The 17,860-nt window shown below is 41.2% G+C and overlaps 1 protein-coding gene across 5 annotated transcripts in view; it reads left to right on the top strand.

Moving 5' to 3' along the window:
* ZBTB7C (zinc finger and BTB domain containing 7C) overlaps nucleotides 1–17,860 on the top strand; it is a 505,030-nt gene that overhangs the window by 53,777 nt on the left and 433,393 nt on the right. For 2 of the 5 annotated variants that reach the window (XM_072605168.1, XM_072605166.1), the window contains 2 exons: nucleotides 1,601–1,694; nucleotides 1,880–1,946. The exons of 1 other annotated variant lie outside the window; for it this stretch is intronic. The gene's annotated coding sequence lies outside the window, so the exon portion shown is untranslated. Of the gene's footprint in view, nucleotides 1–774; nucleotides 1,695–1,879; nucleotides 1,947–17,860 lie in introns of those variants that run through there. 2 more of the 5 variants (XM_072605167.1, XM_072605165.1) reach the window with 1 other exon arrangement.

Below are 17,860 nucleotides of genomic sequence, written 5' to 3' on the forward strand. Positions count from 1 at the left end.
GAGGTAGCTCCCTCCTCTTTTGAACAGGTGTAATTTTGGGGAAATGTTCTTTATCGATGTGTTTCCCAGTACCTTATATCTATCATAGTGCTGCTGTTTAGGGTCAGATAGGCAATTCTGATTCCTTTTTCACATTTCAATCCTCCAATTATTTGGACACAAGTGTTGTGTTCCTGCTACATCATTATTTTTCCTTCCTTTAGGATAAATATTCTCATTTTCTTCAACCAATTCTTGTATAATGTGGTCTCATACCTCACCAACCTGGTGGTGATTGATAACAGTTGGAGTTTATTGAGAAGGTGCCTACATAATTATACATTTAAATCTTGCTCTAATTATATAAACTTTTGAAAATATGGCAATGAATTAATCATTCTGTGATGTTAATTTTAAAAAGATGCTTATTTTCTAATAGAAAAAGAATAATTTACTGGTATCATGTGCTATAATCTCAGACTCTGTTAACCATGCCCTTGTGAAACCTTGCTATTGGGATTGAGGTCTTAACCCAGCCAGTATTTACCTAGTGGCAACTATATAAATGAAAGGAATTGGATCTAGAGGGAGAGAAATAGAAACATGAATTTTGAGAGATAGAAGGGACCTTAAGAATCATTTGATCCACCCCACTATTTTTAGATTTGAGGGAACTGAGACCCAGAGACACAAAGTGACCTACCCATGGTAACAAAGCTTATTAATGGCAGAGCTAAGCTTAGAACTGAGGGGGCAGGGTGCTGCAGTGGGTGGGATGGGCTGAGGTGTGGTGGGTTAGTGGTGGAGAAGAACAGCTTTGGAGTTAGAGGAGGTAAGTCTGCATCTTAACTCTACCACTTATTACTTGTTGGATATTGGACCAGTCTCCTAATTTCTTTGAGCCTTGCCTTACTACATATAAATGAGGGAGTTGGACTGGATGACATCTGAGGTCCTGTCCAACTCCAAATCTATCATCATTGTAGCATTCTTTCCTTTCTGTTGTATTGTTATTACTGCATTTGTGTTGCCCTTACAGAGGTTAATTGAGAAACTAATTGTACATAGATGCAATCAATTAATCAATAAACATGTATCTGGTGGCAGAGAGCAGAATGAAATTAACCCCTTTTGATTGGAAAAGGACCATAACAGCCTATTCTTACTGCTGGTATACACATATGGTGTGACCAGAATCTCTCTTTTCTGCCTTATAAAATAATGGCAGCTGTCAACTCCAAAGCAAAATTCTTAGAAAAGGCTCCCTTGCTCACTATTAATTTCAAACTAACTATCCTTCCATAAATGCAGGGGTTATATGAAGGTACTTGTGTTTAGGGAGAGTAGCATAAACAAACTAGGCTTGGCTGGGCTTCTGTCAAGTGAGTTGGGGATTTTTTCCCTTAAGGGTGAATGTCAGGCAAAATCAGACTCTGAGATGGGAATGAGACAGGAATGAGGAAGAGGAATAGGTCAAAGATACAGGGGTTGAGGATGACTAATTAGAACAAGGCACAGCTGGTGAGTTGGGAGTTAAAACCAGGAGAACTGAACTAGGATAGAGGTGAAAATAAGCCAGGGATTGTGACTTCCCATAACAGCAGGCATATGGATTTTATAGAAGAGCAAGCTGAAGGTGAAAATCGAGGCTGGATACCTGGAGAAAGAGGAAGAAGAAGATGCATGGTCAAAGAAGCAAGCTAGAAATGCAGAAGGTAATTATTTTTAAATTAAATTTTTTTTCAATTTACAAAAATCCATTTTCTCTTTTTCCCATCCTTCCTCCCCAACTGGGAGGGGAAAAAGAGAAACACAAAACTCTTGTAATAAATATGCACAGTCAAGCAAAACAAATTCCTGCCTTGGCCATGTCCAAAAATATATTTGTCTCATTCTGCAGTTGGAGTCCTTCACCCTTCTGTCAGGAGATGGGAAGCATACGTCAACATCAGTCCTTTGGAATTATGGTTGGTGATCATATTAATGCAGTCTTTTGCTCTTTCAAATTGTATAAATTGCTCTCCAGGTTCTGCTCCCTTTAAGCTATATCAGTTCATACAAGTCTTCCTGTTTCACTAAAACCATCCCTTTCATGATTTCTTATAGTATAATAGTATTACATTCACATACCATAATTTATCCATCCAACTGGTGAGCGCCCTCTTAGTTTCCAATTCTTGACATCAAAAAAAAAAAAATAAAAGAGCTGATATAAATATTTTTGTTTACGTAGAAGACCCTTTTCCTCTTACTTTGATTTCTTTGGGAAATAGACTTTGTAGTGGTATTGCTAGATCCAAGAGTATGTGCTAGTCAAAGTAGCGACTTTTGGACCTAGTTCTACATTGCTTTCCAGAATGGCTGAACTGATTCACAGCTCTACCAATAGTGCACTGATGTGTTTGTTTTCCAGAAGGCTAGTGAAAATAACTGGTCTCAGTCTTATGAGGCAGTGGCCCAGCTCTGTTATTGTAATATCTCTGTCTCCCTTGGCCTAGGAATTCTCCTGGTTGGATGCAGTAGACAGTGCTTCGTTTTCAGGGTGAATTGGGAATTCTCTGGGGATCTGAATGGAGTTATTGGAGTCCTTGAGAATGGGCTGGGTTCCTGTGGGTGAGACTTTTAGCCAGACACTTTTTGTTAATTTTGTTAATTTTGCCATTCAAATGAGAGCCAGAGGAAAAAGATGGATGTAAACAGCTGACTAAAATGAATCCTCTGCAAAGAGGGCTCTCCTTAATGTTTGGAAGGTTTAGCTTCAGTGAGTGTCTGTAGGCAAGGTGAAGGCATGCTTTTACTCGTAGTAATTGGAGGGACTAAGAGGCAGGGGCAGCTTTTCTGAGGGGAGCTGAGCCAAGGAACATAGACCATTCTGTGCATCCCATGGCAGCACTGGCTGTGTGGGTTGGCACAGGGTTCTTTGAATATTTGAAAGCACAAATCAGTGAAGATCCTGGACTTCCTGTATGTCCCTGCACTTGCTCAATGTGCATTTGCTTACCTCCTAATCACTTGTATCTAGGCACTCAGCTTTGCTCATCTTTTGTCCCTCTCCTACCACTGGACCACAAGTACCTCAAGGACAGGAATTGAATTTTCCACTCCTAGGGTACACCTGGCCCACTGTCTGTACAGCCTAAACATGGGAGCTGTTTCTTCAGGAGAGGAGAAGATTGATGGTGAACCAGACAAAGCTCAGCAGGGTAATAAGCTCACTCCCTTTGTACATGGACACCCATAATAATAACAGCCAGCCTTTATATAGCCCATTAAGGTTTGCAAAGTACTTTTGTTAGCTCATTTAATCTTTACAACAATCCTGAGATAGGTGTCTGTTATTATGCTCATTTTACTGGTGGGGAAACTGAGGCAGACAGAGATTAAGTGACTTGTCCAGGGTCACACAGGCAGTATGTATCAGAGGTAGAACTTGATCTTGGCTCTTATTTCCTTGGATCATAGGATCACAGACAGAGCTGGAAGAGACCTCAGAGGCTATCTGGTCCAACCCCTTCATTTTACAGATGAAGAGACTGAGGCACAGAACCATTAATCAAATGGTCTGCTGGGTAACACAGCTCCAAGTCCAATGCTCTACCCACTGCACCATCTAGTTGACTGCATTAGTGGAGATACACCAAGCCATCCACCCTACTTTCATTACTTTTTTTTATCCCTGTCCCTCCAGGGGACCACCATTTTGGTGGGCAGTGACTGCATGAATACCCTCATTGACTGCTTTAATAACATGCTGTAAATGACTTTCCCAATTCTCTAGTCCAACTCTCTTGTACAGATGAGGAAATTGAGGCTCCCAAAGTCAAATGGAGAGCATCAGATCTAGGACTTAATCTGAGGTCCTCAAATTCCAGCCCCCTCCCCATCATGCCCTGTTGTCTCCCCGGCTTGCTGCTAGGTGGCCTATTGAATATGTCAAAGAATAACAAAACCTCAAATTAGAAGGGTTCTGGAAGCTGCCCTGCCTGTTGCTGAGCAGGAATCTCCTCTAACATATCCTTCCTTCACAGAATCATTTCTCAAGCCTTTGTTTAAAACTCCCAATGATGGGGAACTTGCCATCTTTCAAAACAGTCCATTCCACTTTTGAACAGGAAGTTTCTCTCAAATTGATTCTGGTCTGAATCTACTTCTCTGTAGCTCTCACCTGTGGCTCCTAGATTTGTTCTGGAAAAATGACTTCTCTCTGTGATGTACCTTTTTCTTGGGCCTAGTTTTCTTCCCTGAAGCCCTTAATTACCAATATGCTTATTGTTCAGTCATTTCAGTTGAAGAATGACTCCTCATGACCCCATTTTGGTTTTTCTTGGCAAAGATACTGGAGTGGTTTTCCATTTCCTTCTCCAGCTCATTTTACAGATGAGGTAACTAAGACCAACAGGATTAAGTGACTTGTCCAGGGTCACACGGCTAGTAAATATCTGTGGCTAGATTTGAACTTAGAAAAGTGAGTCTTCCTGACTCCAGATCTGGCATTCTGTTCATTTCATCACCTAGCTGCCCTTAGCAATATGTTAGGTTATACACACACACACACACACACACACACACACACACACACACACTATATACATACACATACATGCACATAATATATACATACCTATGTACATATATACACATGCATGTATATAGGTATATATGTGTGTGTATGTATGTACTACCCAGAAATATCAGATAAAATGTGTGTATGTTTATGTACATGCATTTGTACATATGTGCACACACATACATATGTATGTATGTATATATGTAACAAGGCCCTTACAAGGGAGAAGAAAGGATACCTACATAATGATTTCTCACCTTCATCATTCAAAGGGAAAAAAAGAAAAGGGAGGGGAACTTTGGGTCCACTTGTTCTATAAAGTATCTTGAAGAAGTGGTTGTCATTAGCTGATAACTGATGACACTGGGCAGGTTTCTTTTCCTTTGACTAAGTCCAAAGCAGGTAATACAAAGATAAAAGGCACTGACCAGATGCAAATCACATTTATTGGACACATCACTATGAAGCACAAAAACAATTTTCCTCTACAGTTTTTTTTTTTCATTTTCTATTCAAACTGAGCTGTGGGACCATTTAGGAGCTGAGCCATAGCCATAGACAAATTACATACCCACCCACATGAGAGTAGTTTGAGTAGCAACAGGAAGTTCCTTCTATTCCCATCTATTTCCCTTGCCATATGTATTAGCATGGCCTGCATGTGGTGATGGAGAACCCAAACTCTTACCATTAGAAATTCATTTCTTTGGTACAAAATATCATTCTATATAAGAATACAAATGTCCTTGGGAGGAATGATATATCAAGGTGCTCTCTGTCACCAGCACCTTAGTATGAATTTGTTTATAATAACATGAAAAGAATGTTAGAGCTGGTAGGGAGCTTAGAGATTATTTAGTCTGATGTATTTGTATTTTATCTCCTTACTAGATCATAAATTCCATGAGAGCAGAGACTGTATCCTCTGTAAAGCTTTTAGTACACACAGCCCTTAGTAATTCTCTCTATACACAGCAGGCAATTAACAAATGAATTCTCTAATTTTATGGTGGTATTTGGTTGTATCTGATTCTTTGTGACCCTATTTGGAGTTTTCTTGGAAAAGACTCTGGAGTGGTTTGCTTATTTCCTTCTCAAACTCATTTTACAGATGAGAAAACTGAGGCAAATAGCGTTAAGTTACTTGCCCAGGGTCACACAGCTAGTGTCATCTGAGACCAGATTTGAACTTGGATCTTCCTGACTCCAGGCTTGGCATTCTATCCACTGTACCACCCAAAGTTATGAGAAACAAAATGGATTCGACCAACATCTTGCACTTAATGTCAGAGCAAGAATGAAAATTAAAATTTCCTGATTCTCAGTCCATTTTTCCATAAAAGTAATCTTTCAGTGAGAAGCAAGGTCCTAGCTAGTATGTGTGTGCTTGTCTTTCATTGCTGAAGAAGACCATGCCATCAGAGAAATAATGACATGACTTGCACTTGACTTTGTTTTAAGTGAGGGAGGGCTGTGCAGGTCACCAACCTCATTTCTCCTCCAAAGCCATCTGAATCCAGTGACCAGATATTCATCAGGATGACTGGAGATGACCCAGGAGGAGCTAATTGGGCTTAAGTGACTTGCCCAAGGTCACACAGCTGGTGAGTGTCAAGTGTCTGAGGTGAGATTTGAACTCAGGTTCTTCTGCCTCCTGCACTGGTGCTCTATTCACTGAACTACCTAGCTACCCCTCCCCTAGCTAGTAACATGATGAGTAAATGCTGTTGGTGATGGGGGAGGAAGGGAAGGTAATGAAACATGCTTGGGGCCTGGGCCACTGAGTAGTCCTGAACTTCCAGGGTACGGGTTGGTGATCCTAGACTTTGGAGCCAGAAGGAAATAGGGCATGAGGGATGGAAGAGAGGAGCAGGTTGAGCAGCTGAAAGGATTCATAGTAGGGAACCAAAGACAGGCTCTGTTGACTTGGCAGTTTTTCTAGGAACCAGTCTTGGGTCTTCAGGAGTCATAGAATTATTGAATTTAGAGCTGGAGTGGACCTGTGAGATCCTCTGGCTCAGTCTCTAAGTTTTATGCCTGTAGAAGCTGACTGAAAAAGCTATCTATGGGCCCAAGTTTTTATAAGTGGGTCTGTAGAAGGAAAGCTGTTGTTAAAGGACACTGACCTTTTCTTTCAATTCAATAAACATTTATTAAGAACCTACTATGTGCCAGGCACTGTTCTAGGCACTTCCCCCTTAGTATTTTTCAGCAACACTTAGGGAGCAAATTTCCTGGTGGATTTCCCATTTCCAGGAGTCCTTGAAGTTAAGAGGCAGTCACAGACATTCCAGCATAGAGCCAGGACATCTGTCAAAGGTTACAGCCCAAAGGCCAGGAAAAAAATGAAGAGAAAATGGGGGGAGAGGATGGGGGAGGAGGGGAAAAACATACACACACACAAAATAGAAAAGGAAATTAAAGAGAGGTTATAGTCTCTTGCCAGTTTCCGCTGCTGCATTTTTGGCAAGGGTTGGCATAGCTGTTCAGTAACTTTCCAGTCTCCCTTGCCCATTGTACTGCCCAGAAATACCAGATAAAAGAAACCAAAGAACTAGGAGATGAAGGGAGTTTGGAGCAGGAAATGCCACAAATATTAACCCTCTCTCCTTCCAGCACACTGCCATCCACACAGGGCTGTCATTGGGGAATTCAGCTGCTTACGTGGGATGATTTCAGATGTGCCACGAAAGCAGTGTCCCCTTCTCTCCTTCCCTACAATTAAATATCTCCCCCACTGGTCTATCCGGGCTTCTGAAAGTCCATGGTTAGACATTTACTGTTTTAGATCTGAAGGGCTTTCCCATGTTTGATAACTTTCAAATGTAGGACCTTTGGGAGTGGGAGAAATCTGAAGTCCTTGTCAGCTCAAATCTTCTCAGGGATTCCCTTAATAAGTCACCACTTACTAGGGCAGTGATACAGAAATTAGCTGCCTTGAGAGAGGAGAGTAGTACCAGGAATGGACAGGAATGGACTTCTCCCTGAAGAAGAAGTGAATAGAGTACCAAAAGCAAATTTGACTTACTTTTTTTTTAAAGTTTATAGAACTCAGAACTGGAAAGAAGCGTTATTGTTCCTTTTCAGTGCAAAGGACTGGTTCTGGAGCCAGAGGAGCCTGTCTCTGCCCATTGCTGCCTGTATGACCTTAGGCAAATTCTCTAACCTCCTCGGGCCTCAGTTTCTTCGTCTGTAGAATGAGAGGGTATACTAGAAGGCCTTTGAGGTTTGTGTAAGGCACCTAAGTCGCTTGAAATCAGAAATATCCCAGTCCAAATCCATCCTCAGCCACTTACTAGATCTGGGACCCTAGGCAAGTCACTTAAACTCTGTTTGTCTCAGTTTCTTTAAATGTGTAATGGGGATGATAACAGCACCTACTTCATAAGGCTGTTGTGAGGATCAAATGAGATAATTTTTTTAAAAGCACTTAGTAGCCTGGCATATAGTAGATGCTAAGTCATCTTAACCCAATACCCCTCATTTTCTAGAAGTGAAAGTAACTTGCTCAAAAATCACAACTAGTTAGCGGCACAGTCAGGACTAGTTAGCCCCCTTGTCTTCTAACACTGATTTGTCCCTATTGTGGATTATTAAGTAAAACTGGCAAGTCTGACAAGACAAAAAATACAATAAAAAGATTTGATTGAAACAAATCTCTCTGCATTTAGTATGAAATCCCAGATTTTAAAAAAACACAGATATGAGGATGGTTTATCTACACTTTGAATTTATTCCTCTTGATCTTGATGCATCGTAGGCTTCATGTTACCATATATTAGTTATGTTTTTTTCATGGTTCTGGCAAAATCATGAAGGCATTAACCAATTAAGGCACAGATATTTTGTTATCTATAGGCACAGTTCTATTAAGACAAATAAAGGGGAAAATGAAAATAAAATTTTTCTGTAGCTTCTTATGAGATGAGTAATCAAAGATGTTTGAAGTTGAAGGAGATCTCAGAGACCACTGGGGAAAACCCCTCTTTAAATCCTGCATCCCCTTACAGCTGAACTCTTTTAAAAAAATTAAAATCATATTTTTTTCAAAGGAAAATCTGCCTTCTTTAATCTTTTTTCTAATCTCCACCTTCCACCCCCAACACTCAGAAAGTTAAAAACAAGACAATAAAACCCCTGTTAGTAATGTATATAGTCAAACAGAACAAATTTTTGCCTTGATCATGACTAAAATATATTCTTCAATCTGTTCTTTGTTTGAATCCATAACTTCTCTGTCAGGAACTGGGTAACCTGTTTCATCATGAGACCTCTGGAATCATGAATAGCCATTAGCAAAGTATTCTTGATGACAGGTCATCTAACTTTAAGACAAATATTTCTTGTAACTGGCAGAGTGAGATGGCAATCAACCAGCATGCATTTACTATTAAGCCCCTGCTCAGTTTCAGCTACTGGTCAAGGCCCTGGCGAGACAAGTACAAAAGAGAGACGGTTTTTGCCATCAATGAGCTTATATTCTACCGTGGACATGTAATACGTGCACAGTAGTTGCACACAGTGCTTTGTGGGGCTGGGTTGGGATAGAGAAGAATATTTACAACTGGAAGAATAAGGAAAGGCCCTTTTGCAGGAGCCTTGGAGGGAGCTAGAACTTCCATGGGTATGGGTGACAGCATTCCAGACATGGGAAAGAGCCTATGCATAGGTATCGAGGAAGAAGATGGAGAGTTATGAATGAGGAACGTCAAGTTAGCCAGTTTGACTGGAGCGTAGGGCATTTTCAGAAGATTAATGTATGGCCTGGGAGCCGCTGTGCACAGTGGTTTAAATGACATACAGAAGATTTGTATTTGCATTTTATATTTTTTCTTAAAGGCAATGGGGAGCTACAGAAGCTTTTTGAGCGTTAGAATGATGCCATCAGACCTGTGCTTTAGGAATTTCATTGTAGTAGCTATGTGGAAGATGAACTGGAGAGGGGCAGGGACTGGATGCAGGGAGACCAATTTGTAGGGAAGCAATTGCAGTAGCCCAGACAAGAGGTGATAGGGCTTGATCTGTTGTGCTAGTGTCAGGAGAAAGAAGGAAATGACCCTCGCTGAGAAATGATCAAAGGATATGAACAGGCAGTTTTTAGATAAAGAGATCAAAGCTATCTATCATCATATGAAAAAAATGTTTGAAATTACTATTAATTAGAGAAATGCAAATTAAAACAACTCGAAAGTATCACCTCATACCTACGAGATTGGCTAATATGACAGAAAAAGAAAATGATAAATGTTGGAGGGGGTGGAAAATTGGAACACTAATACATTGTTGGTGGAGTTGTGAACTGATTCAACCAATCTGGAGAGAAATCTGGAACTATGTCCAAAAGGCTTTAAAATCATGAATGCCCTTTGTAAATCCAGCAAAAGGGGAAGATAGCTGGTGTGGCAGATAGAGCACTGGCCCTGGAGTCAGGAGGACCTGACCTGAGTTCAAATCTGATCTCAGACACTGGCTGTGAGATCTGGGGCAAGTCACTTAACCCCTATTACCTAGGGGGAAAAATCCAAAAAAGAAAACTCAGCAATACCACTATTAGATCTATATCCCAAAGAGATAAAAAAAGAAAAGGACCTATGTGTGTAAAAGTATTTAACAGCTCTTTTTTTGGTGTCAAAGAATTGGAAATTGAGGGGTGCCCATTCATTGAGAATGGCTAAACAAGTTGTGGTAGATGATTATGATGGAATATTATTTTTCTACAAGAAATTATTATGTATTAAAAAGGAAAGAAGGGAATGAATGTGACATAGTTATCATTTCCAATTATAAAATACCTTGAGTAATCATTCACATTCTTCTAAGTAAATTGCTTGTTATATTGTTATATTAAAAATACGATTCATCTGAAAAAATTTTTTAAATCTTATGTTATTTGATATGGTGAATAGCAGGCATAAAAAATCATTTTTTAAAAATGTTGCTACAAGAGGTCAGCCAAAGTTTTGTTTAAAGTGAACAGTTCTGGCTCTGAAAAAAGATTGAGAATCACTGGATTAGATGATCTCTAAGGTCTCCTCCAGAGCTCTAGGATTCCACATCAGCCCTAAGTAACACCCCCAAGAGACCATTTCCTTGCTGGACCAGAGCCAGAGTTCCACTTTCTCTCACCTGTTAGCTTTATGCTGTCTTTGCAGGAAGTAATTTCTGATGATTTCCTAAGAGGTACCAGTCATTAAGCTCTGACCAGCACTGTTCTCAGCCCTTAGGCTGAGAAAGATCCAAAGTTCAGGTATCTTCATGGAGTGTACTCTGCTCTTTGATAGGGATAGGAGACATAAACCAACATGGTATCTGCTCATTCAAGTCTCTCTCCACTCTGGTCTTATCTTCCAGAGATCTGCAAAGTGATTTCCCTAAGTACAGAGCTACCTCTCTCAGACTCAATAAAATTTCGAGGTTGGCACATCCAGTAGGTTTATTTTCTCTTGAATAGTTCAGGACACTGAGCTTCAGAAATGTTGAGTGACTTTGCCAGTATTCCTATACCCTGGCAGCCTAACTCAGCTCCCTTGACTGCAAGAGAAGGCCTCTTTCCTCTTCCCCACAGTTCCCCTCCATCTCTAGCTTGGAAGCTCATCCCTCAGGTTCCACTGTTACTTCTACCTCAAGGTACAGAGATTCTGACAATGAAATGTGCTGCTGGAACAAGTCATCTTTGTTTTATGAAAGAGTTGCTGTGGAAAGCATTGTCCATGTCTTCTTGGCATGGAACCGTTTAGTTGGGGAGATGCACATGTGGAAAGATAACTCTTGGCAGAAGCTGTGAAAGGAATTCCAAGGGGAGAGTGTAGTCTTCAGCTGTCTGCTCCCAGGAGGGATCTGAGAATCCCCCTTCCCTCCTTGGGGAGGTTTAGGAGGAAAAGATCATCTAGATGGAGTCATTTAGCTCCTGCAAATATCTCCACATATACCTTTGAGCATGCCCCTTGACCTCCCCTGCTAGACATCTATCATGGTGTCAAGTGCCTACTTTGTAAGTCTCAGTCAGTCAATAAGCATTAATCACCTACTAGCTAACTAATATCAGGGCTAGAGTCAGGAAGCCCTGAGTTAAAATCCAGTCTCAGACACTTACAAGCTGTGTGACCCTGGACAAGTCACTCAACCCTGCAGGCCTTAGTTTCCTCATCTGTAAAATGAGCTAGAGAAGGAAATGGCAAACCACTCTTGTATCTTGGCCAATAAAACCCCAAATGTGGCCACAAAGAGTTAGACATAACCAAACAACCATAAATATCTACTAAAGCTTTAAAGTGCCCCACTACTTTGGGGACGCCATCTCCTCTCTACTCCCATCACCAGTCTTTCTTCACTTTTCATACTGGCTATTGCAGGAGGCTTGGCAGGAGCATTCTTGACTGAGCCTTTTCTCTTGCCAATCCACCCTTCACACAGCTGCTAACAGAATCTATTCACATCCCTCCCATCCTCAAAAACCTGGAGAAGCAATATAGTAATGGTGAGAGAGCAATGAATTTGAAGTCTTGGGACCTGAGTTCAAATCTTACCTCTACCTGTGCAAAGCCCTCAGTTTCCCCCTCTGTAAAAGGATGGAGAGGTTAGACTAGATGGCCTCTTTTGTCACCTCCCTCTCTAAATCTATGGTCCTAGGCTTTTCAGTAGGCATAGTTAAAATCTATCCTCCTTACCTGAGATCTTGGAGCCTTCTGCGGTCTGTCCCTTGTTTCCCTTCCTTGTTTATTTCCCACTATTCCTCTGACTTTTCCCTAGCTCTATGGGTCTTTCCAATGCTCTCTGGGTTTGCCTGGCTCATTCCTGGCTCCATGCCCTTGGTGACACTCTTCCCCACCTGGAAGGCCCTCTCCTTTCTCCTTTTGTCTAAATCTTATCTACGTCCCTCAAAGTGCAGGTCCTACCTTTTAGCCACCTGGTACATAATGATGTCCTGGAATTTTAGAGCTGGAAGTCAGTCAGTCAACAAGCATTTATCAAGTGCCTACTATGTGCCAGGCACTCAGAACACAAAGGGCAGCTAGGTGGCACAATGCATAGTACCAGGCCTGGAGTCAGGAAGACCTGATTTTAAATCTGGCCTCAGACATTTACTAGCTGTGTGACCCTGGGCAAGTCACTTAACCTGTTTTCTTGTAAAAGGAGCTGGAGAAGGAAACGGAAAAGCACTCCATTATTTTTGTCAACAAAATCCCCCAAAAGGAGTCACAAAGAGTCAGACATGGCTGAAAATGACTGAACAACAACAGCCTGTGCTAACCTTTGTTACAAAGCTAAGTTACAAAGGTACAAAGAAAGGCAAAAGACAGTCCTCGCCTTCGAGGAGCTCCAAGAGGCCCTCTAAGCCATCTAGGCCAGATATGTAACTAGGAATTTTTGTGCCTGGGGTAGAAATAGTATGTGAGATTGGGAATGGACTGCGATGGGTCAGAGGATAGTCCAACTTTAGTCCTCTCAGGTGAAGTGGAAGCTGGATGGCACATCCCTTAGAGACCTTTGTCATTGTTTCCTTATTGAGGGGGAAGGTGAATTATAGGAAAGGGTGCTGCGGTGAAAAGACCCTGGAGGCAGTGGCAGCAGCCCAGGGACACCATACAACAGTGGTACAGGCCAGCGGGGAACTCTGAAGTGAGGTTCAGAAACATTTGAAATGGGCTGTTTTCTCACTGTGGCAAGGTACTAATCTAATCAACTCATCTATCTTGTGTGCAACTAGCGAAAGGTTGGAAGAGGAGTAATTCCCCCAATCTGCCACCAGATTTTAGCCCTATTTGCCTTGAGCTACTTATGTCTCTGATCTAGTCCAACCTTCCCACCCCCACTTTACAGAGAAAAAACTTAGATCATGAAAGATCAAGTGTTTCACTTAATATCAAGGAACATAGCCCTGGAAGGGACCATAAGTCCAACCTCTTCTTTTTGTAGCTAAAGAAGCCCAGGGAGATAAAATGACCCAAGACACATGAGTAATAATGAGTAGAGAGAGGGGAACAGAACCCAGGACTTTTGTTTCCAAACCTACTGCTTGTTCCACCATATCCCCACTTTTTCCTCCCATAGCTAGTGAGTGCCATAGCTGGGAATAGGGGCCATGTCTTCCGAGTCCTGGCTCAGGTTCCTTATGTCACTAGACCCCTTCTCTGAACTACTACAGTGTTTACTATTTATGCTGTGACTTCGCATATTTCAATTTCTGTAATTAACTTGGGAGCAATCCTTCCTCAAGACTCCCCAAAGATTTAGACTGCCTGTGCATCTCCCATAGTGCCCAGTTCAGGACAATGTGATAGGAGGGGGGCAAGAAGCTCAAGGCTCCTCCTGCTCCCCAGTTTTCCCCCTCTACCAGTCTGGCATTCATGATACATACATACATATATATATATATATATATATATATATATATATATATATATATACACACATATATATATATATATATAAATAGATAGATACATAGATATGTACACACATATACACACATACATATACATGTATGCACACACATATGCATATATACACATATATACATTATATATATACGTATATATTTGGTCATTAATGGCCACAAAATGGCCTTTTCCCATTAGCACATCAGGGCAGATGAGTGAATCAGATTGATACATTGCCATTGGATGGTGATAAGACACAGGGTTAGTGTATTCTGAGGTTAGATGATGTGGTAGTAAGAAACTCTAGGTGACTTGGGAGCAGGGTAGAGGAAGCATGAGATAAGGATAGGCAGGCTTGCTAGTGGAGAGAAAAGGGATTGAAAAGGTCTGGGAGCAAGGATAGGAGAGAGTGAAGCACTGAGGACAAACTTGGGATCAACCGATCTTCACTGACCATTGTCTGTGAGCCCAACCCTTTGCTGAGCATGGAAGGGTCAGGAGATTCTGCTTTTGCTTGCAAAGAAATGACATTCATTGAGTGAGGCAGGATTTGCTCAAAACAATGAGGGAACAATTCTTGTATATGTGGGCAGCTAGGTGGTATAGTGGATAGAGAGCTGGGCCTGAACTCAGGAAGACACTCATCTTCCTGAGTACAAATCCAACCTCAGACATTTACTAGTTGTATGACCCTGGGCAAGTCACTTCACCTCATTTTCCTCATCTGTAAAATGAGCAGAAGGAAATGACAAACCACTCCAATATTTTTGCCAAGAAAACCCCAAATGGAATCACAAAGTATCAGACACAACTGAACAACAAACCTGTATGTAAACTAGAAAGACTGCCGGATTCAAATTCTGTTTCAGATCCTGACTGTGTGACCATAATTAACTCTCCTAACCTCTCTGGGCTTCAGGCTACTCTCAAATTTGTATAGGAATTTCAATCTTCTGATATTAAAGGTTATTTAATGATGCATATAATTAGCAAGTACAGAATGAGTTGTGAGGCCCATCAAAGTTTAGACTAGAGAAAGAAGAGATCACTATAGGTTGAAGTAATTGGCAAAGAAGGCGAAGACAAGAAGTGTCTCTTTCAAAATCTGGCTGTGAGTTGGCCTTGTCCCTTAAGTGAATCTCAAATCTACCTTCACTCCCTTGAACGGCAGAGAGAACTAGGGTGGTTGGTAATAAATCTTATCCACAGAATATTCTCTTCATTTTTTTCCATCTCCTACCATCATCAAAGCCATAGGTAGGTAGGATCCTTTCAAAATTGTTTGGGTGCATTTGGGGGACATATGAGTTGGACATGTGGTTGGAAAAGGAGCACGTATGTCTTGGCTGGTGAAGCAGACTCCTCAGTAATGGACTTTCTCTTCTTTTAAGTAATTAAATGGAGAATGATTGGGGGTTTTGTGGAGAGCGTGTGTGTGTGTGTGTGTGTGTGTGTGTGCCTGTGTGTGCGTGCAAGCATGTGCACATGTAGCGCTCATATATGCTTAAGCAAATATTAGTTGCTTTTTTCCCCAATAAATCCCCACAATAGCCTAACTGTCCATAACCTTCCACTCTCAGAGAAGCAGCTGACATTTCCCTTATGCTTTAACTTGAACTAAATAATATAATAATCATTCTGGAGCCTCTCTCAGAGTGTTCATTTTCTCTCATTCCTCGGCTTGAAAATTCATCTCATATTTTAATCTGTTTTGAGCTCTTTTCAATTGGTTTGGAGATGGAGCCAAAGATTCCCTGAATTCGCCTTAAGTAGAGATGTTTGGTTTGGTTTCCTGCAGGGTATTTTCTTTAATAATGTGGACCATCCCACAGCAGTGGTAAGTCCCCAGAGAAGGGAGGCTTGGATTGGTCTGGAGGGGGTGGGAGTGGGGACCAGGCAGGGCTCAGAACATAAGGAGGTCTCCTCTACTTCTCTTTGGCTTCTGAGCTGTGAATCTGTGTCCAAATCCTGAGTCTGCTTATTCTGATATTTTGTTCCCTGGTCCTCCCCACCCTAGGCTGGAATGCCTTCCTGTCTTTGAAGCCTGTCCTGACTGCTCTGGCCAACAGGGAGCCCTCTCTTTCTCTGAAATGCTATGGCACCTATACTAACAGTAACCAGAGAGTAAAGTTTTATAACTGTTTTTATGCATAGATGCCATGTGCATGTGGCCTAGATTTCAGGACTGGAGCCATCACTATTTCATACTAGGATAAGCCTCTTCTGATCCCCTCTCTAAACCTCTGTAACCTTGGATGTAAAATGTTACAAAAATGTAAAAAGTGGACTGCTTGATCTCTGATTTCTCTGCCAATTCTAAAGTCTAGCATCCTATTTTCAGAGGCAATTTATCCCTCACAGAACTTAGCACAGGACTGGCCATACAGCAATTATTCACTGAACAGTTCTTAATTGATTGATCTGCACTTTAGGAGACAACTGAAGGCAATAATCATAATAGCTCATAGTTACAAGGATGTTAGTATTAATTAGTATAAATAAATGAAATGGCATTTTTGAGGCAATTATTACATGCAAAACAGGTGTTAAGTGCTGGGGATAAAAGAGAAAAGCAAGATGGGTCCCTGCTCTCAGGGATTCACCTTCTAACTGGGAGAAGCAACACATATAGGAGGTTCAGCTGCCAATCAGATGGAGAGATCTAGTGGTCCCTAGGGTGCAGTGAAAAAGCAGATACTAGTGTATCTTAATAATGTAACACATTATTAGACACATCTGTGTCTCATATTAAACCATGTGGCAAGTCAAAGGGTTTGATAGAGAGGAAAATCAGGGGCTGTTGCTCCTGCAGAGGAAGTTGCCAGATCTCATTTCCTTAGAGTGCCCCCCCCCCCCATAATGGCTGTTAGGGTGGTCTGAAAGCAGGGCTAGTGGTCCAGGGGCACTGCTATTTCTAGAGTCCTTAGTCTCAGGGTCCTGAGCTGTCTATACCAGGGTCTCCAGGGATGTGGTATTTAAGTGATTTGATTTGCCTGGAACATGTCATTTTCTGTCTCTCCCTTAGGGTGCCTTGTTGCTTTAGACAAGATACTTATTGCTGGTATTCTTTCTTTTTTTCCTCTTGGGAGTCTATAGTGACATGCTTTCCAAAAGAACAGAATGGAGCAAACACTTCTGTGACCGAAAATGGATTGATGCTTTAATGTAAACCAATTTGACCACACTGGAACTTGTGTGCAATGCTGCTGGGTGAATGAGTCAGTATGTGGAGGATGGACTCCCCATCCCTCAAACCCTCTACTATGCAAATCCCTTGAGACCTTCCCTTTTGGGGTTGACACAAGCTTTCTCTTTGACTTATTGAATCTGAGAATTAGGGAGTATAACATGGAGTGCTGGGGCCTCAAATTGGATACCACCCCCTCAATGAAGCCTTAACAACAGGTCATCCTAGTTGAAAGTGATCTGTCAATCTTCATTTTGCCAGGATCTTCCTTCCCATTGTGAGGTACTATCCCCTTAAAGCTCTTTTTATATGGAGAAGTTTAGGGCTAGAAAGCACAGAAAAAGAACTTTTGTGCAAAGAAAAAGAAATAATTGGTAAAGGATGTAAGATTTTTATCATTGTTATAAATGAATGGTTTGATATTTAAAAGGAGCAGGAAAAAGAATTTTAAACTTTGGTTTTAAAAAAATTAAAATAATTGTATGAAGCATCAGCTTTCAGATAGGATTTGAGTAGTTTTGATTAGAAAAGGAACAGTGGTATGAATATAAAGACTCAAATTGCCATGTAAATGATATTGGACGATGCCTCATTTTTATGTGAACAGTTTGATAGTTTAAAGGGGGGAGAGAAAGAACTTTTATTTATTAAAACTGGAATACTGAGGATATAATGAAACAGTTCAAAGACATAAAATGATATGGAAGACCATTTTTAAAATGTAAAAGCTGCAGAGCATTATGGTCC

The sequence above is a fragment of the Notamacropus eugenii genome, chromosome 4 (genome assembly GCF_028372415.1).
Source record: "Notamacropus eugenii isolate mMacEug1 chromosome 4, mMacEug1.pri_v2, whole genome shotgun sequence".
Taxonomy (NCBI): Eukaryota; Metazoa; Chordata; class Mammalia; order Diprotodontia; family Macropodidae; genus Notamacropus; species Notamacropus eugenii.